The 27,484-nt window shown below is 34.2% G+C and overlaps 1 pseudogene; it reads right to left on the bottom strand.

The window, feature by feature from the left end:
* Positions 1-760: 760 nt before the first annotated feature.
* On the bottom strand, positions 761-27,484 carry LOC129927378 (metallo-beta-lactamase domain-containing protein 1-like; annotated as a pseudogene).

Below are 27,484 nucleotides of genomic sequence, written 5' to 3'. Positions count from 1 at the left end.
AAGTTATTACCATTCCCAATCTAATCATTGACACTAAGACCTTTCATTCTTAATCTAATCATTGACACTAAGATCTTCCATTCTTAATCAAATCATTAACACTAAGACCTTCCATTCTTAATCTAATCATTGACACTAAGTCATTACCATTCTCCATCTAATCATTGACACTAAGATATTACCATTCTCAATCTAATCTTTGACACTAAGTCATTACCATTCTCAATGTAATCATCGACACTAAGACATTACCATTGACACTAAGGCGTTACCATTCCCAATCTAATCATTGACACTAAGACCTTCCATTCTTAATCTAATCATTGACACTAAGACATTACCATTCTCAATCTAATCAATGAGGTTAAGATGTTTCCATTCTCAATCTAATCATTGACACTAAGACATTACCATTCTCAATCTAATCATTGACATAACATTCTCAATGTAATCAATGACACTAAGACATTACCATTCTCAATGTAATCATTGACACTAAGACATTACCATTCTCAGTGTAATCATCGACACTAAGACATTACCATTCTCAATCTAATCATTGACACTAAGACATTGCTATTCTCAATGTAATCATTGACACTAAGACATTACCATTCTCAATCTAACTATTTGTACCGTCTTGAATGGTGTGAATGTTGATTGAATGGTATAAGGGCCTCTTCTGGCCTTGATGTAGTGTTCTTGTATTCTTAATCAAACACATCACATATTATGGATAAAATAATTACAAACTCCTCTCTGGCAGACAAATATTTATTACATCAAATAATAGTTCATAAAGTAGGCAATCTCAGCCATAAAATATCATCACGAATTATTTCACATCATATACAAACTACATCCATAGAAATATCTCCAATTAGGTACTCATATTATTTAATCCAATTTCATAAAACAGAGACACCTACGTCTCTTGATACATCATGGCGCTAACTTACTAAAAAAACTTGGTCATGTGATCAAAAATGGTACCTCTTTGCTCGACAATGTGTAAGACCCATTTTCAAGTGAACTGAAATCATCTCGTGCATCTCACTCTAATCATAGTGTTACACCATTGACACTAAGACATTACCATCCTCAATCTAATGATTGTCTCAGTGTTATCATTGGCACTAAGACATTACTATTCTCAATGTAATCATTGACACTAAGACATTACCATTATCAATCTAATCAATAACACTAAGACATTACCATTCTCACTGTTATCATTGACACTAAGACATTACCATTCTCACTGTTATCATTGACACTAAGACATTACCATTCTCCATCTAGACAAAATTTACATGGTCACAGTTTAAAAGTGAGGAAAGCAACAAACAACAATTAAATTTAAGAATCTATATTCATTACCCAGCTCAAATACAAACAGATGCTTAGATAATAATAAATAATTAATAATATAAATAAAAAATTAGTATAAAAAATATCAATAGTGCAACAACTTGTATTTTTTTTTGTGTGCATTTGCACAGTAACAGAACTGGTATAGAAAAATACAAGACATAAATGTGGGAGCCACCGCTGGGCCAAAGTAAAAACACAGCATATTTGTATTTTTTTAAGCATTGTTCACCCCAGCAGCAGTAAATCGCTACATGGCAAAATAACAAAGCAAAATTTGAGTAATGGTTTAATAATAATAATGATGCTGAAGATAAAAGATGAGTGCAGTGTTTTCATAAACCCTATTACAACCTACTTTCCTCTATGGCAAAAAGGTGCCTGAGTTCATCTTTATAGTGCTTACAGGAGTACCCCGTAACACCATCCTTGAAGATACCATTTGACATGCAGTCATGTGGGATAATTTTCCAACCCATCACAGCTGTTGAATAAGTATTTCTTCTATACTACCCACACCAGCCTCCAGCAGAACATTTTTTTAAGGTAGTTCTGCCAGTGTATGAAAGTTTGGTGAGAACTACTGCTTGGATATATATATATATATATATATTTAATTGTGAAACTTGAAAAAACTTCTTTTTTGAAACAAAACTAAATATAACTTTTATTAAAACATAACACTAACCCTAATACTAACCTAGATGAAATGAAATAAATCTAGTAGCAATAATATAAAATGGTATTTTAAACAAAATCTAACTCACTACAAAAAACCTGTCTGTACAGTTTCAGATCCCTGGGTAATTTGCATTACACTAGACCATTTTTGTAATTTCACCATCCTCACTGCATATCCACCATCCAATCGCTAATTTCTCAACGTTACCTTGGAAACACCCACACACACACTCCATAACACTGCTATACACATTTTTATGAACATACAAAACAAAAACATTGTATAATTATGTCTTTATATAACTTTTGTTTTATAATTATTTTATCTAAGTAATTGACTAAGTAATTGTAATCATCATCCTAAATATAATTTTGAGATCTTGTTTTCTAGTCTTAACATTACGAAAGATAAGAATCTAAAACAGGGGTGGGAAAATTACAGCCCGCGGGCCACATGTGGCCCGCCGGAGTGTTTTATGCGGCCCGCCGACACCTACAGACATCAGGTGTACCCACAGTATATACATATAAAAATCCAAATATATTTAAAATAATATCTATATAAATTATTGAAACTGTCTATTATAAAAAGTTTCAAGTAAACGAAGATTTTCTTTTTGGCTATACATCAATACACTCGATTCAAGATACAATCTCTGATCAGTATTTATTTAATGCTATGAAGAACTGTGTTGAATGTTGGGAACAAGATGGCAAGTGTAACAACTGATGGAGCTCGATCTTTGACTGAGTAAAATATTTATTTTTTTTTTAATAAAAATATCCTAACCATAAACTCTAAACAGGAAAGTTTGGACAAAGCTGCATAATGTTTCAACATACAATATTGCACTATGCCGTAGTAATCGAACTTATTAGAGCTAGGTGGTGTTAACCACAGGTAGTTCCGATTAAGGAACACAGTAATCCACTGTTGTCTAACTTAGCATGGGCAAGGCAAATGAGAAGAATATAAAATCTCAAGGATGAAATTGTTATGTTACTTGAAGGACATTGACTGTGAATTTGTTACCAATATTTCTAATGAAGAGTGGAAAAAAGATTTCATTTGTTTCATAATTGCTACGCAAAGGTTGTTTTTTTTTTTTGCATATGAAATGTAAATGCATGTTAAATCTTTTCAAAAAGGCTTTCTCATTTCTACAAGCAAGCAAAAGAAAACAGGTCTTGTCATTTTCTTTGCTGATGAGTAAAACTATTTCTAGTGAAATTATTACACTTATTTAGATCCCTTTTTTTGTGCAATTTATAAAAGCAAATTTTAAGACGTTAAGAACCAGTTTTCAATACCATCAGCTCACCATTTAGCACAGAAGCTGATTCAGCTACAGAGGACATAACTCCAAGCAAAAAGAAGCTCCACTCAGTGCTACCACAGGAGTCTTATGGGTGCCAGAAGCTGTATGTCAACACTTAAAAAAATGAGCTGCTGTTCACACTATTTGTGTACACATACATCAGTTCTTCTTCTTTGTTCTCATTTTACATGTTGGAGGGTTCAGATCAGTAATCTTATATCTGAAATGAACTGAGCAGTGGTTTCCAGATCAGGTAGTTCTCCAAAACGTTTTGGTTCTATAGGAGGGTTTAGGGGCCAGAGTCTTGTTTGAGTCTCTTGATTTAGTATGCACCACTGAGGACATGGTCAGCATTTGCTGGTGATGCTCCACAAGGGCAAGTTTCGCTCTTCCCAGCATTTAACTACCAGAACATATATTGTCCGATTCAGTGAACGAGCATTTAGTTTTTTTATGGAAACTAAAACAGTGTAATTACTGGTCGATTTTGAATGACTTTAATTTGACAGCAGTCACAAGGGTATCAACTAGTAAGCTAGTTCCTCAGTTCCAGAACAATATGCACGAGTGTAAAAAGTAGAATACTGCACATTAAGTACAACTGTATACTTGAGGGGATGTTGTAATATAAAAAGACAAAAGCAATTTTTTAAAAAATCGGAAAATTGATTTCAAACATTGCTAACTCTTGTTGTAATTCCTAAACGTGGAGTGTGAGAAAAACGAAACATGAATATAATACAGCGTAAATATGAATTAGAAGACATTCTACACAGTTAGCTATAGTATCTCTCTAAGTTGTATATACATATGCGGCCCGCCATTCGCAATATTTTTTTAAATGCGGCCCTCGATACAAAAAGGTTGCCCGCCCCTGATCTAAAAGGTTAATAGTTATTGAGCTAACAAACTAATATTAGAAAATGGTAAAATAAAAAAATCACTGAATACAATATATATACAGGGTGCGTCAAAAAAATGTATACACACTTTGAACTGTCATAGACAATTTATTTCCCATTCTACAATGCTAAATTTCAGCACATGGAAAGCTTAATGTCTAATTAAAGTCAAAGTCATCAAGATAAGGCAGAGGAAATGGTTGGGAGGGAGGGGATCAGAATAAGATCCTTTTTTGTCCAGTAGATATAATGGTCAGTTTGTAGACTTCATCAAGCCCTAACTTGAGAACTGCTTGGTCAGACACAAACTGTGAAAGATGGAATGTGATAATATGAATATATATATATGAATACAATATTAAAGTGCTGACTTATTTATTACTAAAGCATCTCCAGATTTTCTTTTGCTAAGTCTTTCTTTTAACCAACTGGTGTGGCACAGCAGTAGGCTTTTTTTTTTCATTGCAAGTCTATGGTTATTTTTTTAAAATCTTTTTGTCTACCAACACTCTTTAAACTATTTCCCAGGTGGATTCCCTTCTTTAAATTTCTGTCTGTTAACATTTCAGCAAAGGTACAAGATATGAATACATTGCTTATGTCCTGAGAATGTTCTGCATTAGACACTTTAGGCCTACTCTGCTACTCTATCACTTAAATAAATTAAGTTATGCTTCTTTTCCTTGGTCTTTGTTTCACTGCCAAGTTTGATACTTAATACAAAAAGAGTCAAAGAAATTCATCAGATTAATTTAATATTTAAAAATAGAATTGACTCACCATTAGCTGTCCCAATGAATGAACCATAATGTCAGGTTGACCATTAACCCTATCTTACTGTACCAGACATTCATGCTTGTTAGTTTAGCCTAAAGATAACAATGGTAGTGATATTTAGCTGCAAAAAATCTACTAAATTTATATAACTGGTAATAAAATATTGTTAAAACAAAAGAAAGTCCATAGAAAAGAGATACAAATAAAACATAAAACAGTCTAATTTAAAACTAAATAAAATGATTAATTAACACATTCTTTTTAAGACTGGATGGCTGCCTGGTTGTGCAGTATGCACACTGGATTATCTTTCACAATGGTGCCAGCTTCATACTCTGCCAGCTGACATCAAACTTTTGAATTCATTTGTCAGTAATTATATTTTCTTTTTTTTTAAATACAAGCCTCATGCAATAGCAGTCTTTAACTTTTTCTTTATTGCTATAAATTATTTTAAGCAGAAGAATCTAATGAAATATACTTACAAAACTTCCTTTAAGATTTCAAGTTAAAAGTTGTGGGTGAACATCATCCCAGGGTATACCAGGACCTATACAGATAGAGTGGTCATGAGTCTGAAATACAAATAAAGTGATTGTGTCTGAAAAACTTTTTTCTTTTATTAATCAGAGTTAATATGTCATCTAGGTATGTCAAATAGATAGGTTTTCCAACCTGTAGGTATGTCTGACAGATATGTCATAAAGAGTCTTACAGTCTAGTAATGTAACATGCTGACAAATTTTTTCTTTAGAATCTTAAGGGGAGGGGAGGGAGGTAAGAAGAGTGCTTTTAAGAAATTATTACTCACTATGGTTTCAATTACAACGGTCAGGTCAGTTCATCAGGGCTGATCAATCCAACATAAGATCCACTATTTGGTAATTTACCTACGCCACTGTCATGCTTTAAATATTTCCAGCCAATAGAAGTAAATTGAGTTGTATGTGCTGAGAAAGGAAAACAAAAAAATGTTTGTAAAATGTTTCACATATTTTAGTTGTTCCTTCAGAGTTGAAGATAATTTACTTCCTAGTCCTAACTTCCAGCAGGATGACAGCAGGCAGGGTATTAACCCAGGACCATCGAGAAGTCCAAACAATATACCACACGACCAGGCAGCCAGCCTGTATGTATTATAAGTGTGATTCAATATGTTATAAATCTATATTTTATATATGTTATAAGTGTGATTCAATTTGTTTAAAACTACAAAATTTATTTTTTTTAGGTTTACTATTTTTGACAGTCAAAATAGTGGTTTACATTTTTTTCCCACCATTTAAGAATTCCGATTACAATTTAAAATTTAAAAAAATAGAAAAAAAACACATACAAAAGATTTGTAAAAGGCCTTGGCAGTCACATCAAACATTTTTTCAAAACCAACAACATGCACATCCTTGATACAAAACACACACACTGGTCATTTTAGTCATAAGAGATGTACCTGTTACCAGATGTACCAGTAAGGTTGATTGGCTGCATTGTTAAACATTAAAAGCAAACCATTATCCATACAGATCTAGTATCACTAGAGAAAAGATTTTTTTTCTTGGTATCCAAATTCTTATATATAAGATTTCTATAATATGTCTTCTTTCTACTATAACTTGCTCAGTACACTTTTATTGTATAAATACGCTAAGGGTTATATAATTTGGCTCTAAATGAAAGATTTACCTGCTTTCCATATGAAGGGAGGGAGGGGGGGGGGGCAAACATTATAGTTGTCTGCAGTCATAAGACCACATCTAGTATGACAGTCGACAGTAGAAACTTGTAATTAGATTCCAAGCAATAGTTCTACAATTATATAGTGAATGTAGCACATAAATTATAATTTCCAAAATCTAAACATAATTTTTTATTTCACAAAGTTATCCAGCTAGAGCTAAATTTTAAAGTAAGAGGCAATTCACAGTTGGAAACATATGAAAATATAAAGTAAAAATATTAATGTCCATCATGCATCAGGTTTAATTACAAAATGAGGATACTGAACACTTCAAGAACTTTAAATATTTCCTTTTCCACAACCAAGGTAACCAATCGAGCCTAGTAGGAAGCGTGGTCAAGAGGCCAATTACGCTTGAACTTGGCTTAGCTTGGCTGCCTATGAAGGGGGCAAGAGGTTCGACACACAACTCGAGTTGAGTTGCGTTTACTGAGTGCTTTAAGGCAGTTAGAAAACCTACTCCCACTGGTCCACAAATGAGATTGGACCATAGTGCTCTGAGCATGCTATAAGCATGAAAGTAGCGCTATATGAAAGTTGTCAGGGTGGGGACCGGTATGGCCACCAAATGTCAAGCTGAATGTTGCTGGGTATAACTCTAGTGTGTAGTGATGTGTTGAGATCTCTTCTTGCCTCGTAATTATCAAGCCTTCGCTCTGGCCACTTCAGCCATCGCGTAGCATTACTGTGTACTAAGCCTATGACACACTTACATGTAAATATATGGAACGTAACTCCACAGATGCAGACGAGGAAAGTTTAATCACACAAAATAAATAACAATAAATACTGGCTGCTCGTGCCATGTAGACAAAGAAATCACATCAATGAAATAATAATATTAGTCCAAAGAAATCTTTAAAGTTAACACTTGATCAAATTTGTCACAGTACACAGTACAGACAGAGAAAATTATATTACAGCCACTCTCTGCTGGAGTTCTTCACTAACTGATTAACATTGACCCTTATTTTAGAGTCCCTAAAACTCATTCTCGTGCTTTTCAGCACGGAATATTAAAATAGGTGACTGAGTGTCACTTCATGTCACAGGGGTTCTAAAACTGGACTGTGACATACGCCCCACACTCCAAAAAGATTTTTGTCCAAAAATCTATAACAGGTATATTTTACACCAATATCACTGTACAAATATCTATATGAGCTTAGTCCATTATTCCATCAAGTGCTTTAAGTTCACTTCAATTGTTCATATCATCTTATATAATCTTAGTAATTATGTACAACACCATATAAATTACTGAGTCCAAAATGTATAATGATTTATATACTTAATTCACTGAGAGCAAAATCACTGAAATATCAGACTAATTGTAATGAAAAGTATCCACAATTCATTCCTTATGCAAGTGTTATGAAATATTATCGAAGCATTTTTTTTTTTTTTTTTTTTTAAGATTCAATCTCCATCAAGTGTTAACAGCTTTATGCATACATTTGTACTGAAAAAATGTGTACAACAAAATAAACACATCTGGTATTTGTCATATTACAAGTTGACAATAAAATACAATGAGTAAATAGATGATCTGTTATTGATCATAAGCATAATAGGTCAATAGCAATTGAAGTGTCATGATGACCCAAGAGAAAAATGTAACAATAAAGTGTCATGACCTATTTGAAAAATGTGTAGAATGTTTAGTTGACTTAGTTGACTACTACTACTTGGTTCTAAATGATTTGTACTGCTTATTTACTCTATTAGAATGTCCTGGCTGATGTGTTTAATGTCATTATTTTCACTTGCTTCATTTTCATGTATTATGTATCTGGATAAAAAGTCAGCTATTACATTTTCATGTCCTGGAATGCTTTGTAAATCAAATTTGTAATCTGAGAGAATGAGTGTCCATCTGTTTATCCTGTCATTTTTTTTATCTTTTCTTTTTAGTGCCAGTTAATGGTTTATGATCACACTTAATGCTAAAAAATCTTCCTAACAAGTAATTCTTGAGTTTTACAACTGACCATACAATGGCTAATAATTCTTTTTCAATCACTGAGTATTTTCTTTCTGTTTCAGATAATGTTCTACTGATGTGTACTATTGGCTTAAAAAATGACTCCCTTTGCTGTAGTAGGCATGCCCCAATACCAGTGTTGGAGGCATCAGTGTATAGTGATAGTGTTGATGTTGGGTCAATACTGGCTAATTCTAGTTTCTCATTAAATTTATCTTTTAAGTTACTTAATGCTAGTCTACTTTTTTCATCCATACAGATTGTGTTTTCATGTTTCTTTTTAGTAAATTCAACAAGGGGTTCGATTATCTGTGCATACTTTGGAATGAACTTTCTATAAAAGTTGCAAAGTCCTAATAATGATCTCATGTCTTTCTTAGTCCTAGGTTCTTTTATGTTTTTAATCTTTGTTAGGTTTGTTTCAGTGGGTGTAATTTTGTCATTAGTAATGCAATATCCTAAGAATTGGATTTCAGGCTTGGCTAGGTTTAATTTCTTGGGGGCTAATGTCATGTTGTGTGTTCTTAGTCTTGAGAATATTTGCTCTAGTACATGAATGTGTTCCTGTTGTGAGTTGGTGAAAACACAAATGTCATCTACATAAGACAATACATTATTTATGCCTTCTAATAATTTTGACATGCATTTCTGAAATGTGGCCTTACTATTTATTAAGCCGAATGGCATGACATTCCAGACGTAGATATACCTTCTAGGCCTGGCATAGTGCATTTGAATGCAGTGTATTCCTTAGAGTCAGGGTCCATTTTAATCTGCCAGAAACCTCTGTTTAAGTCCATTGTTGTGAATAGGGATGATTGACTTAAAGTTGTAATTATACTGTCAGTGTCTGGTAGGGGTTCTGGGTCTATGATTGTGCATTTGTTTATTTCTCTAAAGTCACAGCAGATTCTTACGCCAGTCTTTCTTTTTTACAATGACCATGGGTGATGCATATTTACATGTTTCAGATCTCTCTATCTTCCCATCTTTGATTAAGTTGGTCATTTCTGTCCTAACTAAGTCCTCGTATTCTTTGGGGATACTATAGGCTTTTGTTTTAATTGGTAGTGCTTTGTTGAGTTTTATTGTATGTTCTATCAGATTGGTACATCCTAGCTTTTGTGTAATTACATCACCATATTTAACTGTCAAATTCTGTAACATATCATTTTCAATATTTGGACTACTGTTGTGTGTGGTGTTTATAGTGCTTACTGTATGTTCTTGTATGTTGTGTTTGGTTTCTACATCTAGTTCAATGGTGTGTCCAGGGTGACTGTCTTTAAATAAATTTAAGTTGGTTATCAGTTCAGTCTCTGTCTTGATCTTTTTTTCTTTAAGGAAAGTGAATACCAAGTCTGTCACGTTGTTGAGGACATTGTCAATAAGTAGCATGTCTAGGATTTGTGTCGGGTCCTTGATGTCACATTTTGCTAGCTCTAACCATTTTATCATATTCGTCCTCATATCAAATATTATTCTGTTAAAGTCCCCATCTTTCTTTAATTTAGTGTCCCTAAACAGCTAGCTATAGAAGTCTGAATTTTTCCCGAAGTGCTCTAGTAATCTAGTCTTTACTGCCGCATAGTCTTTCTTTTGGTCTACTGTTAAAGTGGAAATGATGTTGAGGGGTTCTCCCGACAAATTTGCTAGTAGGTGTTTGGCCATGTCCTCATTGTTAAGATTGTAAGTGGAGGCAATATGCTCAAATTGGACCAAATAGTTTTCAAGTGTTTCATCTTTTGAATTGTATTTATGGAATTTAGAAATGAATGGCTTTGTTGTAGACTGTTGGGTTATCATGTTGGGATTTGTTTTGGCAGCTTCTAGTTTAGCTAACTCTACTTTGTCCTGGCTTTCTCTTTGTTTAGTTTCTAGTTCTTTTAATTCTTTTTGATGAGCTCTTTCAGCAGCTCTTTCTTCCCTATCTCTAATTAGTTTCTTTTCTTCCCTTTCTTTCCTTTCTATTCTATCTTTTTCTTTTTCAGCCCTATCTCTTTCCTCCCTTTCTTTCTTTTCTATTCTATCTTTTTCTTTTTCAGCCCTATCTCTTTCCTCCCTTTCTTTCTTGTCAGCCTTTTCTAATTCTTTTTTGATAAATTCCTTTTTCTCATCCCCTTCTAGTTCCATGACTTTCACTAGCTCTAAAATTTTGTCATAGGAAGACATGTTTAATGCTTTGTGTGCTCAAAGTAGTTAATTAAGTGAGAAAAATGTACTGTGTTACACTTATCAATACAATGTGTGTCAATTATTTTACATGTGTGTATTATACAATAATAAAAAATTTAATCAATGGTTATAATGTAATGAAAGAATGTAATGAGAATTGTCAAACAAATATCTAGATATAGATCAAGATTTACTCATTAGTTACTCAATTCAGTATTATAAACTATTCAAATTCAATACTCATAAATATCAACATATGTTATACATGTGTGCTGTTGTGCCAAAGTAAAATAGTAAAAAAAAATGTAAATTAGTAAAAGAAAGAAAAATATATGTACAGTATAAGTGAAAAGGACAAACAAGGAAACAATATAGAGAACAACACAGTCTGCTTTTAAAGAAATTAATAAAAAGTAGAAATGCGACAGGAGAAATACAGATATATGGATACAGGACTTTTAAACAAACAACAATATAGATACAGATTAAGTACACTGACAGAAATACAAACAAGACTCAACAGCTAAATAAATATTTTCCCACTATATTCTATGACCTCCGTACCAACAAGGAGAGCCTCAAACGCATTGGGCCTTATAGAGGTTAAAGAACAAATAGGATAGACCCTAATAGATCCTATTATTATGATAGATCATAAAATAGTCCCTCTCCAGCCACCCTCAAAAGAACACTTAGAAAAGTGAAAATGGTTACTCACTAGTGACTATCTTCAGTATTCAACAATACTTAATTGGATACTTTAAATTATATCAATGTATAACAAATATATTCAATAATTGATCAAAACTTACAGGGGCTTTCTAGTGTAGTCTGATGTAGATAAGCTCAATACTCTTAGTGTAGATCCATAGTCCAGTGATAATCCAATCATAGAATAAATCAGTGAAATAAGGTAATATATCCAATAGTCCAGTCACAAAATAAACCAATGAAATGAGGTAATATATCCAATAATGAGCTCGATAATCCAAACAGAATTAATTAAACTGGTAGCTAGTGATCCAATAAGGGCTTAGTACATTAGTGTGGGCAACTATGACAAATAGTATATGTATATATAATCCAAAGTACTTGAGCTCTTAGAAGATAATCCAATAGTGTATGATTGACTTAATTAGCAATATAAGACAGGAAAAGTTCTTCACAGAAGATGTTATGGAGAAGATTCTCTTCAGTTAGGACGATATGGTGGTATGACGTGCCCCAGTGTACCCCAATTTGTTACTGGAACAGTGAACAAATAATTAGGTGAGTCTCAAACGACGTACACCACGATGAATAGTCGACTTGAATGACGTCTGAATTGATTAGTACAGACAGGTTGCTGTACTCCGGCTTCGGCTTTTCTTCAGTAATTGTTTTCACCCATATTGCGGCTCATCAGGCATGACTGTATTCAGTTTCATACACACTAATTAAATCGACTCTTATGTGTATGAGGATGTTAAGGTAGTAGATCTCTAAAAGTTAAGATGAATGGGCCTTGACCTGTTGTTTATCATCAATCTGCATCAGATCTTGGTACAAAGTGGCTCTTTGTAAGGTGAAGTTTCTTGTTAAAGTAATCAAATTGAAGTTTAATCTTGTGAAGTTTAATCTTGTCGAAGTATTAGATTAGAGTTCATAAGTCCTTATAAGTTTACAACAGAGTTATTTAAGTTTCTGGTCGCTAAAAAAAAAACGCGCCTTCAGTGGCATGCTTTTAGTTCCTTAGCCTTAGGCGATTAAGGTCTTGCAAAGGAAGCGATGACGTCATAAGATTGATAAGGTCATGTGATTAGTAGACTGTCCAAATTGTAGCTATTTATTTACCTTCAACTTGGTATTATATTTTAAGTCTAGTTGGCTACATTCCAGATCTAAGATAGCGCACTACGATCTAGGAATCGATCTGAGATCATGTTGTAGCAAGGCCACCTGAGTTGATTTCTAGTTGAAGAAAAGTTTATTAGCCCTCTAAGTTCGTTCAATTGTTTTCGCCGCCATGATGGAAGAAAATAGTCCTTGTACTTCTACGCCAGATGGAATGTAGACGATCGACAATTTACTTGTTAAAGAGTGTAGGTTCGTTCTGTCATTTAAGACATACTGGCCACCAAATGTCACTGCCTGGTTCTGGTTGTAGGCGTGATGACGCGAATGCTTCTTTTGGTATTGCTGTAATGTTCTTTAATTAAATGCTTTCTCATACGCACTAGATTTGCAGGTGCGTGAGAACACTAACGTACTGAACTCTCCAAACACAAACGTTCCGAAGTATTAATAAACGCTCTTGTAGCAGACAAGAATTTTATTACATATAAAATATAGATCACAAAAGATATTGGCGACTTCAGCCTTCACAAGATATAAACCAATAAGTACTGGCTGCTCATGCCATGTAGACAAAGCAATCACATTAATAAAATATTCACAATGTAAGTCCGAAGAAATCTTCTAAGTTAACACATGCTCAAATTTGTCACCGTACATATTACAGACAGAGAAAATTATATTACGGCCACTCTCTGCTGGAGTTCTTCACTAACTGACTAACATTGACCCATATTTTTGAGTCGCTAGACTTATTCTCGTGCTTACCAGCACGTAATATTACAATAGGTGACTGAGTGTCACTTCATGTCACAGAGGTTCTAAAACTGGACTGTGACAAACTGTCTTACGGTTTTCTTTTCAGCTCCCCAGGATGTTCTTGCTAGGTTTTTTATTATGTTTAATCTTTGTGATGCCTTTTCTTTTAAATCTGCCATAAAGTGTTTTAGAGACAGTCTTTGGTCTAGTTTTACACCAAGATATGTTGGATTTTCTTCTTTATTTATTGGCTGAAAGTCTATTTTTAGGATGTAGTTTCTTTTTGCTGTTTTGTTGCTGTGGCTAAAGATTGAATAAACTGACTTTTCTTTGTTCATTTCCATTTTCCATAATTTTGAATATGTGGATATAGTTGTGAGGGCTCTATTTAGTTTGGATTTAGTCAGCACTGGATATTTCTCTGTAGTCCAAATTAAAAGGTCGTCTGCATAAAGTGCCTTATTGAACGAAATGAGGTCCGGGAGGTCATTCATGAAGATTAGAAAGAGATGGCACCTTCGAATCGGGTTTGGATGGTTCTGTTGTTTAAGAATGCCCTGATCCAGCTGTACATTTTTCCATGGATGCCCATTTTTTTCATCTTCAAAAATAGACCTTTTCTCCACACTCTATCATAGGCTTGCTGCAAATCTATGAATACTGCTGTAGTGTGCTTGTTTTCATGAAACCCTTCTACTGTGTCCTGGATAAAATGAAAGAGGTGGTCTTCTGTTCTACTTGCTTTCCTGAAGCCAGCTTGTGCATTGTGGAGTGAGCAAGTACTTTCTAGCCACCAATAAAGTCGGTTATTGATCATTTTTTCTGCCATTTGGCCAATGTTGGATGTTAGAGATATTGGTCTATAACTTTTTGGGTCTCCAGGTGGTTTATTTTTCTTTAAAATGGGTATTATGTTTGCGGTTCTCCATTCCTGTGGTATGGTTCAGTTTTCCATGTATGGTTGATGAAGTTAAGTATACAGTTTTGGGCCTGTGGTCCTAGTCCCCGAATCATTTCATTTGTTATTTTATCGGGTCCAGGGGATTTTCTTGACTTGAGGCTTTTTAGAGCAGTATTGAGCTCATGTAGAGTGAAGGGAGTGTCAAAGATCTGACAGTTGACTGTTGGAGCTTTTTCTTCTTTCTTTAAGATATTACTGAAGGCCTGGTCCAGTTGTTTTCTTGGCTTTGACTTGTTAATGTTGTCAAAATATTTATTGAAGGTTTCAGCCTTTTTAAGGTTTTCTGTTATTATGTCGTCAGTGCCTTTTATAGGTTGGGGGTTTGTTATTTGTTTCTTTCCTGCTAGCCGGTGCAGAAGGGTCCAGGCCTTTCGACCATCCATCTAGTTGTTCGCATGTTGTGGTCCACTCTTTCTTTTTTTCTGTTTTAATTTTGTATCTTATAAGCCCTGTCAATTTGTTGTACGTTGTCTTGTTCTCTCTAGTAGGTTTTTTTTCTATAGTCTTCCTGGCCATGTTTCTTTCTTTTACTAATTTATCTAATTCAGGTGTCCAAAAAGGTTTGTATTTCTTAACTTGGCCTCGAGGGATGTATTTTTTTGCTGCTTGTAAGATGTTGGAGACTATAGTTGTGTAGGTTGAATTGACGTCTGTCTCAATTATGCTTGATAGTCTTGTGTCTGTTTCTTGTGAAAAAGCTGCCCAGTTAGCTTTTTTATAGTTCCATCTAGTTGTTTTGTTGGATTGGTATCTACCTGGCGTTCCAATATTGAGGAGTATAGGCCTGTGGTCACTACCTATGTCTTCAAGTACTGTTATTTTAGAAGAGTCGGTAATGTCTGTAGAGATAAAAGTTAGGTCAGGTCTGCTAGTTGTGTTGTGTGCTCTGTGGAGGAAAGTTGGAGGTGTAGTTTTGTTTTGCAGAAGGTGTAGGTTAGAGGCATTTGTTACATCCTCTATTTCTTTGCCACGCTTGTCGTAGTGTGGGTAGCCTAGGGAAGGTGTGTGTGCATTGAAGTCGCCAGCTATTATTGTCCTTGTGTAGTGTGGTAGTTGTATGTTTATTTCTGCTGTTGATGATGGTGGGCAATAGTAGTTTTTGATGGTGTACTTTGTTCCTTCTCTCCAAAGAAGTATTTCCTGTGTGTCGATGTCTGTATTGTTCTGTATTTGTTTTACTGCGGCTTGTGTGTCGTTTCTTATGAGGGTCATAATTCCCTGGCATTTGGTGCAAAGGCATCTGTACTGTGTGTAGCCTGTGATGTTTATTTTTTTCTTGGGCAGTAGTGTTTCTTGTAATAGCGCTATGTGTATATCATGCTTCTTGAGTATGTGTTGGAGTTCTGTTGTCTTGTTTTGTAGGCCTAAGATGTTGAGTTGCAAAAGGTTTAGGTGTTTGCTGCTAGTCTGTTTTTTATTTCCAGTAGCTGACTTATCACAGGCAGTCCTGGAAGAAACTGCCATGCGCAGACCTTTTACGAGGCGACGTCTGAGCTCGTATGGATTTTTCGTTAAATTCCTTGGCATTTAGTGTAGGCTGGGTGTTTCCTCAGGCTTTTTTAAAATATATAAATATATAGTCCCCGCATTTTAAGGGAGTTTTCAGTCTTGGCAATTTTCTCCAATACTGACATAAAAGGAAACATCTAGGTCTGAAGACTGTAACCGGAATATCCATGGGACAAGGTGGGGTTGGCCAATGGTCCATTCTCCGCCATCCATAGAGCTCTCCAAATGGAACTTTTCTGCAGTAGAAAGCTTAAAGTGGACTGTGCCCTGGGTATGCTCTGTGGAATCGTCACATCCTGGATCCAGGCCCCTTCACGATATCACATTCACCAGATTTCGAAAAAAAACACTTCATGATGGGTTTATGTCTAGTATTAGAATGTAGTGAGACAAGGACCTCCGTCAGGTGTAGTGCAATCCAGACCTCTGTCAAAAAGCACCTAGAGGGGGGGAAGGTCCAATATTATTCACTTAGTGAAATGCAAGTGGAAAGGCAGTGGGGTTATTTATTTCTCTTGGTCATTTCCAAGCCCCGATACCCACACGGGGGAGTATCGCCACAGAGTGGAGGTTTGGAGTCAGAGTTTTCCTTCTCCTAGATGGGTTGCGTTATTTAGGCTGACGTGCCCCATCAACACGAAGCTAAACTGGTTTTGAGGCACCAGTGTTCTGCCTTTCATCCCTTCTCCTGTCAGTTTGTAAGAACAGGTTCCGCCGGATTTTTTAGGAAATCACACTTGAAGGCCAGGAGCTGGATTTGACTGTCAGAGGCATTTTGAGATGCAAGCCATGGGAGCATTTCTTGGAAAGTGGGTGCTTATCCCCACTTTCACCCCCGGCATTGACAGTCCTTTGGAACCCAAGGTATTTACAAGACATGTAGGTATCCAGATTCGGCCGAATATCATATTTTACTATTCGACAATATTCAGCTCCGGTCAAATATAAAAAAGTACTATCCGGTGCACCCCTAGAAATAGACCATATGATGTATTCTTAGCAAGTCTTACATCTGATAACAGAATATATTTGTAAATGGAAAAAAAAAAGGATTACCTCGTTTCCGTCGCCTCTGTTTCCTTCATCTATTTCAGCAGTTCCTTTCGTCCAGTATAATTTTTCATCCACTATAGGAAACTTAAAGATGTTAAGAGTTGGCTTAGTAAAGCATTCTGGATTAAAATACAACTACATTCTTGATTCTGAAATCAAGAAATATCAATTTTAATATTTAAAAAAAAAAAGATATGTTGTATGCATAGTTATTTGCTTGTTTCATAATCTAGAAATCTAGAACTTGTCCAAAAAAAACAACAAAAAAACAATTAATGAGTTTCAATAATAATACATTCTGAAGTGGATGTTGTCATCTGTGGAGAGCTGATGTGTTCCTCATGTTCGTCCAAGATCCTCTGACTTTTATAGCCTTTTGGGACCTGAAAGAAGGAAAAAAATTCAGAATAAAAAAAATAAATTTTGCACTAGTTTATTTTGTCTCTTAATTCAATCTTTAAAAATCTGATCAGTTCAAATCAGACTTAATGTTGGATATTGGTGCCTAAACGGTTTTAATATTAATCCCATATTATTATTATTTACAAGCACATTTCAGTTTGAACATTTGTCCAATGGCTACTTTTTTATACATTCTATAAGTTGCAGATATTACATTTTGGATTAAAAACAAATCACAATTGTGAGTGGTCAAACTGTAATGTACCAGGTCACATAATCTCAACAGATAATGCCTTAGGCCTGGCAATACACTTATCAATCTAAAAAATGGTTTTATATCAAACTTTTTTTTTTAAATCAACTTAAATACTACTAAAATCAAACATAAACTTTTCAAGAATGCACATCATTTAAGAGGAAAATGACAATGCTGTAAACATATAAGACAGACTCATGCCAAAGGGAAAGACAAAACAACTTAAATGCACCTTAAACGTAGGTCCATGTCCTGGTATGATAAAGTCAGCCATTTCCAATATGGTATATCTTGATTGCACCTGGAGATGTTGTCGCTCACTATTTTTTAGCCAAAGGGAGGGGGAGAAAAGATCACCTTCACAATAAAATAAATCCCCTGTGAAACACAAAATTGAAAAAACATTAAACATCAGTTTGAAAATAAACATGAGGCCCAATGGCTGAACAGTAAAGCCCTTGGCTTCCGAACCAGGGGGCCACAGAAACATATGACCTTTACATCATCTTGCGTTTGATTGCAAGGTTGGAAAGGGAACTTTAACCATACTTTTTAAAGCTGGATAGTACAATCCTTCAACATGATTTTCTGTGTCAAGCAAAAGGTTGTACTTTTCTTACACCACCTAACAACAACAACAACAACAAAAAAACAACCAACCAACCCCTGCTAATACTCCAAGATTAGCCTTCTTCACCACCACCGACACATCATTTCCTGTATGACCAGGTGTTGGCCCTATTTCTACATTCTCATCTATGTTGAAGGGCATCCCCTGCAGGAAGAACAAATAAGACCTACAGTATCAAGAATAAATAAAGAAAAGTTTATCCATAATGTGCAGTGACGCAGGGTAGGACTCAGAAAGATATTTGTAAAAAAAGTAAACATGAGATATTCACTTAACTGATGGCTTCTTCAAGCTATTTCAAGATTGAAATGATGTTTTTATTCAAACAAAATGATTTGTATTTTTATTTATTAAGAAATTAATTTGTTCTGATTTTTTATACTAAGTTCTATTTTTTCTTATACTAAGAAATTAGCACATAGAAAGGATCTGACATATACATTCATCATACTCTGTGTTGCCCCCGAACTTAAAGGAAAGGATAATGATGACATTCTAGGTAGTTCAGCACGCAAAGATATTTAAAGAAATTAAACATTGTATGCAATTATTAATGACAAATGAAAAGTAGTTGATAAAACAAGCCAGTTGCTTTATTTACTAACAAATGAAGGAAATAGGGAATTACTTAGCTATATTTAAACAGTCAGTGTAACAATGAAGTTTTCTATTTCTTATCTTGTTTTACACAAAATAACTCAAGGATATAAGAAGTAAACATCATCAATACAAATACATAAACATGTTCAAAATGCAAGCCAGTCAACAAACAAAACTTCAACTTCAACATGTCAAAAACTAAAAATGTCTAAATCAGGCTACATCATAATGCCATGGTATAGCAGAAGAGGAATTTAAATGGAATGTGATGAGTTGGATAGTTTGATTCTGTTTGAGAACTGCCTTAAGATTTGAGAACATTTATGAATGTTTGAGTGTTTAAGAATAAATTTGTAGAACAATCACATTTTCTGTCTTCATTAAGATGTCTGTCCAATCTTCCCATAGAAAAGTTACATTTAAGACCTGATTAGAATAATCTCTGAGTTTGACAAAGAGCTCTTCAAATGGCCCAGCGACTGATGAACTTTTACTTCACCAGCTATATGGATATTAAGATAGCAAAGGGAAGCTTCGCTAGTTGCATTATTATGTCTACAAAATCTTTATCTATGCAACTACTGCAATCGTAGGGGAGCAATAAAAAGAATTTAAACTGTGTCTGCACAAAACACTAAAAACAAACAAAAAATATTAGTCTGTAGATACCTCTTTCAACTCATGCAGTAAGTACTGATCATGTCGACAAATATCATAGCCTACACATTGGACAGCTCCAGAGAAGAGGTTGAGGTTGCCAATCTGTTCTGTGTCCATTTAAGCAAATAACATAGTGGATGTCTTCAGGTTTCAAACCCTGGTCACTCAAAGCTGCAGAGCATACACAGATTCTAAATAGTAAAAAAAGATCTTAACTCTTATTTTATGTAAGTCAGATCTTATGTATGTGAATTATGTTGGAGAAAGTTATTTTAGGTTGTCAAAATGCAGGCCAGATGACTAGTCGCAACAAAATGATGTACTGGAACTGTCTTATGAATGGCTTGGCCTCAAAGAGAAGAGTACTTGTCTTAAACTAAAGAGTACTTGGCCTAAAAAGAAAAGGGTACTTGGCCTCAAAGACAAATGCACTTGACCTTAAAGAAAAAAAAAGGGAAGAGTACAGTATTTAAATGTTTTAAAGTAGTAACAATATGAAGACAAATATAAATTGTGTCTAAACATCTGTTTTAGTTAAAAAAAAAACAACATTATTTGTACTGTGACAAGTGTTTTGAAGTTGATTCCTTCTCATGGTGCCCTATTGACTACTGATAAAACCATAAACAATGTATGGTCATGTTACAACATCATTTGTCCTTCATCTGGTGAATTATAAAGGGGGAAAGAATCGAGCAAGGAGTGGACAGAACTGACTCAGTGACTGTCATTCTGAGTGCAGAGAGGGATGCAAGCAACTAGGAAACAGAAGAGATGGCTGCCTAGTTATTTTGGTATGTGTTTTAGAATGTCACCACTACGGTCCAAAGTTAGAACCAGACTGCTTCTATCCCTGCAAGAGGTTTTGGCTAGGACAGTATTTCTCATACTGTGGGGAGTGACAATTTGAACAAATGTGAAAGGGGGGCGGAAGAAAAACAGCGAGTTAATGAACATTTAATACCGATACATAAATTTGGATTCTATACATATTGTAAATATTTATGATAAATAAAATCAGAATATTGTTTTATAATAATATGTCTTCTTTTTCATTACATTCTAAAAGCCTTCATTGTAAAAGCCTACAGCGCTAAAAATTTCTCCAGCCAACTTAAGGCGGCACAAATGAAATTCTTATTGTTTTCAACCAGCAAATATTTGAGAAATACTTGGTTTGGAGACGAAAACTGATCTTAAAGGCTAAGCAAGAATTCTAGTGTGACCCACAGTCCCAAGAAGAAATAGGTAGGGTACCTAACTTTAGTTGGGAAAAGTAAAGGCAGTTGGTCATTGTGCTGGCCACATAATCATCTGCACAATAGATTGCAAGGTTCGAAACAGGAACTAGTGAAAGATTAAAGCATGTTAATCATTTTTTCTAATTATGGTCTAATACTTTAAGTGCCTTTCTTTCTGAGAAATAGTTCAAATAGACATAAAATATCTGTCTGAATTAGCCAAAAGGAAAAACTAAACATCTGTAAAAATGTTAAGAAATGCACGAGTCCAAGTATCAGTATTATATAAGAAAAGATTTTACTGGATGAAAGACAGATTTATAGACAATTAGCAATACAAAGCTATTTAGATGGAAAATATTGGATCGAAGCAATCCTACATGTATTCAGCAGGTGACCAAAGAAGTTCGGATACAAATCTAGTCTGGCCTATATAAAGTTCGGATACAAATCTAGTCTGGCCTATATAAGGTTCGGATACAAATCTTTTCACAAAGATGAGCAGTTCATCTAGAGGTAAATATATCCTAAAAAAGGGAAAATAAAAAATGAAAGTAAAATTAAAGTTTACCTTTGAGAAGTAAGTCCCTTTCCCCAAGGGTTCCCGGTATTAACAATAATGTTGCGGTGGGGACCTTTTAGTAGTGTGACGGTGCTACATGATCTAACAGTTCCTTCAAAGTAAACGATATATTAATTAACATTATTGTAGATTTTGAAAAAAAAAAAATATGTATTATACAGCAAATTTCATAATATTAAAGTAGGAGAATAAATTGGTCTAAAATTTTATAAATCAAAGGAATGAATATTTTCTTATTCATTGGTTGTTGTTTTTTTAAATGTTGCTCTAGTATAAAAAAAAAATATGTGTTACCACATCTTTTCAAACTGAATCAAATTATGAACTTTATTTATGATGAAGCCTTTTAAAAGTAGATTATAGAATACAATAGCACTAATTATCAATAATAACACCATTTGTATGCAATTATAATGATTTGACATCTAGCTTAATTACAATAGCTTATGTGAAGATTTTTTTTTGGGGGGGGGGGGGTAAAGGGGCCAAATCAAACCCAGAATAAATCATTGAAGTATTTAATCTATATCACATATAGATCTTGCAGTTAGATCTAGATCAACTAGGACAGAGAGAGAGAGAGAGTGCATGTAGGTCCCAATTGTATGTCAGAATATGTAAGGATAGATAACTGCCAACTTATTGAGCTGAGAAGCCATGGTCCCTAAATTAAAAGTTTTACCATCTATTGGCAAATACAGAACAGGTTTAAAAAAAAAAAAAAAAAAAAAAAAAAAAAAAAAAACAGAACCTTTAAAGCCCAGGGTTTCAGTAATATATAAACATTAAAAAAATGTCAATGGGTTAAAAGTTATAAATGATTAATACCATTAAGTCCTTAAGTATTCTTGAATAAAAAAAAAATGATTTCAAGAAAACAAAGAAAAAAAATAAAGTCTATACCTTGTGAGTCCAGCTGGGTGTAACCTTCTGTTAGAACAATAATGTCAAACATTTTACAGTATTTCTATATTTATTTATACAGAATGATTTTAAAGTCAACAAGCTGATTCAAAGATCTGTAGGTAGAGAAAACCAAACGTTAATAAATAACAGCCATTTCAGAACAAAAACATTTTAGACCAGTCACTTGCAGAGTAAGACTCAGCCAAAAATTGGAGCATACGTTAAAAATTATTTGAGTAGTTTATGCTATTTGGACACCTACAGGCCAAAATTTCAAAGTTTGACTTTGACAGCGCATTATTTGATAATTGTTTGACATAGAAACGAAAATGAAGTACCAAAATGTTCTTTAATTTAAGAAGAAAAGGTTGTCTACTTATTTGTGTACCCCTATCCTATATTTTTTTATTATATTTAAGGTCAAAAGAGACCATGTGTCATTATTTAATTCAGACAAATTTGTCACAGTTTATTTGATTTCGGACACCATAATTTATTTCAGGCTTCAATAAACTCAGATTTTAATTTTATATTAATATTAACTAAATTCTAAGATACCCCATGCATTTCCAATAAGACAATATAGATTTATTTTTAATTTCAAAGTAGTTTTGTCATACTAAAATCAGTTTATATTGTATGACTGAATAGAGTTAAATGATGAAGATTGTAGCCTATATTAATTTGTAGTTTATTTTATGTTTGCATGTTTTATTGAGAGCTTTACTTTAATTTGGACTTTTTATTTTATGTTGTGTCTATTAATTTTTCACTATTCTTATTAATATATAATTTTAAATTAGGTTTTATTTTATTTTATTTTTTTTGTTTAGTGGTTTCTGAGCATGAACATGTTATTAATATTATTTACTTTCACCAAAAAGTAAAAAAAAAAAAAATTAAAGAAAAAAAAAACAAAGATTTTTTTACAGGCTTAGAAAGATTTATATACAGCTGTATTCAAATTTATATATTTACAATTTCAATATTATTCACAATTGGTGAAAATAAATAAAAATAAAATTAAAGTGACCATCTTTAACTTTTTAACAATAATATCACAATAACAATAATTATGAATGCTATAATATAGCATGAAATAATGAAAGTATTTAATATAGAAATGTAAAGAGTTATGTATGATAACATTTTTTTTTTAAGTTTTATGTGAACTAACGATATTGATCGGGGCAACAGGCGGAACACAGAAGGTTGAATTTTTCTAATCCTTCTTCTGCATTCTGAGGGACTGTTGTGCAACAAGTGTGCCACCACTGATGGCATTGTTCACATAGAACCTAAAGAGTGCCTTTGTTTCTTGTAAGGCAACCAGCAGGACAATCTTCATTCCCTACTCAACAAGGCTGTCAGAAACTTTATCACCACTTTCATTGTCACATTTTTTCTGTTCAGCCTCCTTCAGTTTCTCTACCTCAGAGTCATCATTCCTGTCTTCATTTGTCTTTCTTCTTGGCAAAACATTTTTTCTCCTTTTTCTTCCTTGCATCATCATCTTTCTTCTATTGTCTCTCTACCTTCTTCTTTTCTCTCAAGACTTTTCTTTGCAGTGCATCTTCATCTTTTTGTCTCATCTTTGTCTACCTTCCTACATATATTAATCTTTTCTTGCTCATCTTTTTCTGTAATCTTGCGCTTAAAGACTTGCCAAAATTCCTCGCTTCTTACAAGAATTGGGAGAGTTGGGGTTAATTTTTTTGGTTTAGCACTACTTTTGTCCTTGCTCTTAAAGGAGGGTATCTTTAAAATGTCCTCAGAGAGGGAAAGTTCACTAAATTTTTCAAATATAATTTTGTCATGAGGTTTGGAAAACTCTGTGTTAGGAGATTAGCCAATATCGAAAAAAACTTCCATATGAGGTGGAAGGTAAAGGTGAATCAGGTGATGTTGCTGGTAGAGTTGAGGAACAACAGCCAGATGGAAGAGGTGGGTTATCATGGGAGGTTGAAGGAAGATGTAGAATATCATTGGAAAAGGAAGCAAAAGGTGAGACATCATGAGTGATGGCAGGACTGTGGGAGGCAGAATCAAGAGATAAGACATCGTGGGAGGTGGGAGAAATAAGTAGGGCATAATGGAGTGGGGAAGCAAGAGGTGAGACATCACAGGAGGTGGAAGGAAGAGTTTGCACAGCCAGTGAGGCAGATGATGATGTTTGTGGTCTGTACAGTAAACTGGGACCCAACTTTCCAGCCTTGATTTAACTGTTTCTGGACTGAAAGGGTATATCCCTGCAGCCATAAAACCTTGCTTGACTAACTCAATTTTAGCACATTTTTCCCATGTAGGCTTAAAAACCTTAGCAAATGTTTCTAAGGACACACCATCACCAGTTGATGCCACGTGCTATCTTAATGCATCCTTCCAAGCATTCTTAATGGCAGCAAAAAATGCCTGATCAAGGGGCTGCATCAAGTGACTGGCTTGGGGAAGAGGACAATTCAAAATGATTTGGTAATCAAAACAAAGTTGAGATGTTTCTATGAGGGAAGTGTGAGAGGTGTACAGCCCATCAATAATCAGAAGAATGGGTTTGGGGAGATGGCTAGCTAATGGGATGAAGGTATCATGGAGCAAGGAGTAAAAAATGGGTGCCATTGGAAGAAATTTGAATCAGTGCTTCTGGAAAACTTTCTTAAAGATTTTTGGTTGGTATTCTTTTGTAAGGATAAAATTATCTTATAAATAGATAGACTATATTTGATAAATATTAATTCAATTCAATTCTATTTAAAATAATCTGGAGTTAAATCTAAAAATTGAATTTAGAATCTGTAGTCTAGAATTAATTGATCTAGTCTATAATCAAAAAGAATTGTTTAAAAAATAAAAAGCAAAGAAGAGTGAAAAAAATATTATAGGCTAAGACTAGATTAGAAATAGGAAAAAAATTATTTAGTAAAATAGAAAAATCTCATAGACTATCAAAAGAAAATAGACTAGGTCTGGTACATAGAAGCATAAAAAAAAATTATAATTTTGGCTTTTTTTTTTGTCATTTTTGTTCTTGGAGAGTTGTCCGAAATAAATTTTCCATCGCTTTTTAAAATCTGAATCCCAACACCCCTTTAAGATTTTAATGAGACATCTGTGAAGCACAGTCAATGTAAAAAGTGATGCTCTGTCTATAAATGAAGCACAGTCAATGTAACAAGTGATGCTCTGTCTATAAATGAAGCACAGTCAATGTAACAAGTGATGCTCTGTCTATAAATGAAGCACAGTCAATGTAACAAGTGATGCTCTGTCTATAAATGAAGCACAGTCAATGTAACAAGTGATGCTCTGTCTATAAATGAAGCACAGTCAATGTAACAAGTGATGCTCTGTCTATAAATGAAGCACAGTCAATGTAACAAGTGATGCTCTGTCTATAAATGAAGCACAGTCAATGTAACAAGTGATGCTCTGTCTATAAATGAAGCACAGTCAATGTAACAAGTGATGCTCTGTCTATAAATGAAGCACAGTCAATGTAACAAGTGATGCTCTGTCTATAAATGAAGCACAGTCAATGTAACAAGTGATGCCCTGTCTATAAATGAAGCACAGTCAATGTAACAAGTGATGCTCTGTCTATAAATGAACGTAATTATCAATTTTGAAAGTGCACAACATTTAACAGGAACCAAAAAAAACTTTTAATCCGGAAGCTAGCTAAGTTTATCCAGATGACGGAAATAAAAATGGCTTACCATGCAACTTTAAAAATGATGTATACTGTCTGGAAAATATTGAAAACGAACGAAAGTGACATAGAATTGATTGAAAATGGACATGCACAGTGCACAAACCCTCACTTTTGCAAATAAATCGCGTCAAAACGAGGTAAAATCAACAACACTTCAAGTTGTCCAAATTCATGTAATGTCCGGAATAAATAAACTACTCTATCTAAAGTTCAATAAGCACTACTAGATTTAAATATTGTAACATCTGTCTATATTTAGACACAAATAAATACTCTGTACAATGCATCATTGAGAACTCAAAGAACTTGAGAAGTCATGGCTCCAAATAATGTGTAAAGTAACCAATGACTAATAAATCACAGCCAATACTGTACCACTGACAACATGTAACAATGAATGTACAAATGCTTCAAAGTAGATAACCATACTGAAGTACCAAACTCTACTGGCCTGTCCACCTCATCCCAGGCTCGAACTGGATTCAACTGTTCTGTACCACCTTCACACTGGACTCACTGTACTGAACTTGACTTTGTCTCGTACTTGTGAAGTGTCCTCACTTTGAATCCAAATCAAACCATTTTGACTGTCACCTTCTCTCTTTACATAGGTTCCCTGAAAGCCTTCTCAAAACCGATAGAGCTTCACTTGTCCTTTCTGGATGGCACATAACCCATCCTATGTGACTGGCCTCAGTACTGTTTACAACACAAATCTATGCTGAATGGTTGCCAAGCACTCGCCACTGTTATCTGTGTCAGCTGATTACACACACACAATTCCCCTATCTGCATTGCCTCCACAGTTATAACAATATCAAGACTTCAAAATTAGATCTCTAGTCCAAAAGCATGTATACTATATAATATATATCATATATATGTCTAAAAAGACACTTCCTGGCATTGACGCCTTGATCTTAATATTTAATTTTTTTTTTGCTTTAGAGGGAGATACTACTGACACCGTCAAGCCGGTAAACTTGTGACCTGATTACTGAAGCAATAGACAGCGTGGCGCTGCCACTTGCATAACATTCTTCAAAAGGGTCCTTCGATGGGAAGTTTTACCACATGATTGTGCATATCTAGTCATGTAAACTAATACTTTGATATATAATTACTAAATTAGATAGAGACTTATATTAAGTTATTAGTTAATTTATATCATATCTAGATCTATACACAAAAACTTCAAAAAGCACTCACTCGGTGTCAGTCGCTCACTGCACTGTCACTAAGTCTAAACCCCTGCTCTAGTCACGCCTGGTGTCACTAAACGCACTGTCACTGGCCTGGGACACTGTCAATGGTCCTAATAACTAGAGTCTAACTAGACTAGTAACTTACTATATAACTATTATTTATAAGTACTAAGACAACTAAGACTAAGTTTTAAGTAGACTCTACTGTAGTCAAGTATTAATTAACTGA

The sequence above is a fragment of the Biomphalaria glabrata genome, chromosome 7, assembly GCF_947242115.1.
Source record: "Biomphalaria glabrata chromosome 7, xgBioGlab47.1, whole genome shotgun sequence".
In the NCBI taxonomy this organism is placed as follows: Eukaryota; Metazoa; Mollusca; class Gastropoda; family Planorbidae; genus Biomphalaria; species Biomphalaria glabrata.
The sequence above is the reverse complement of the archived record's forward strand: the minus strand, read 5'-3'. Positions and strand labels throughout refer to the sequence as shown.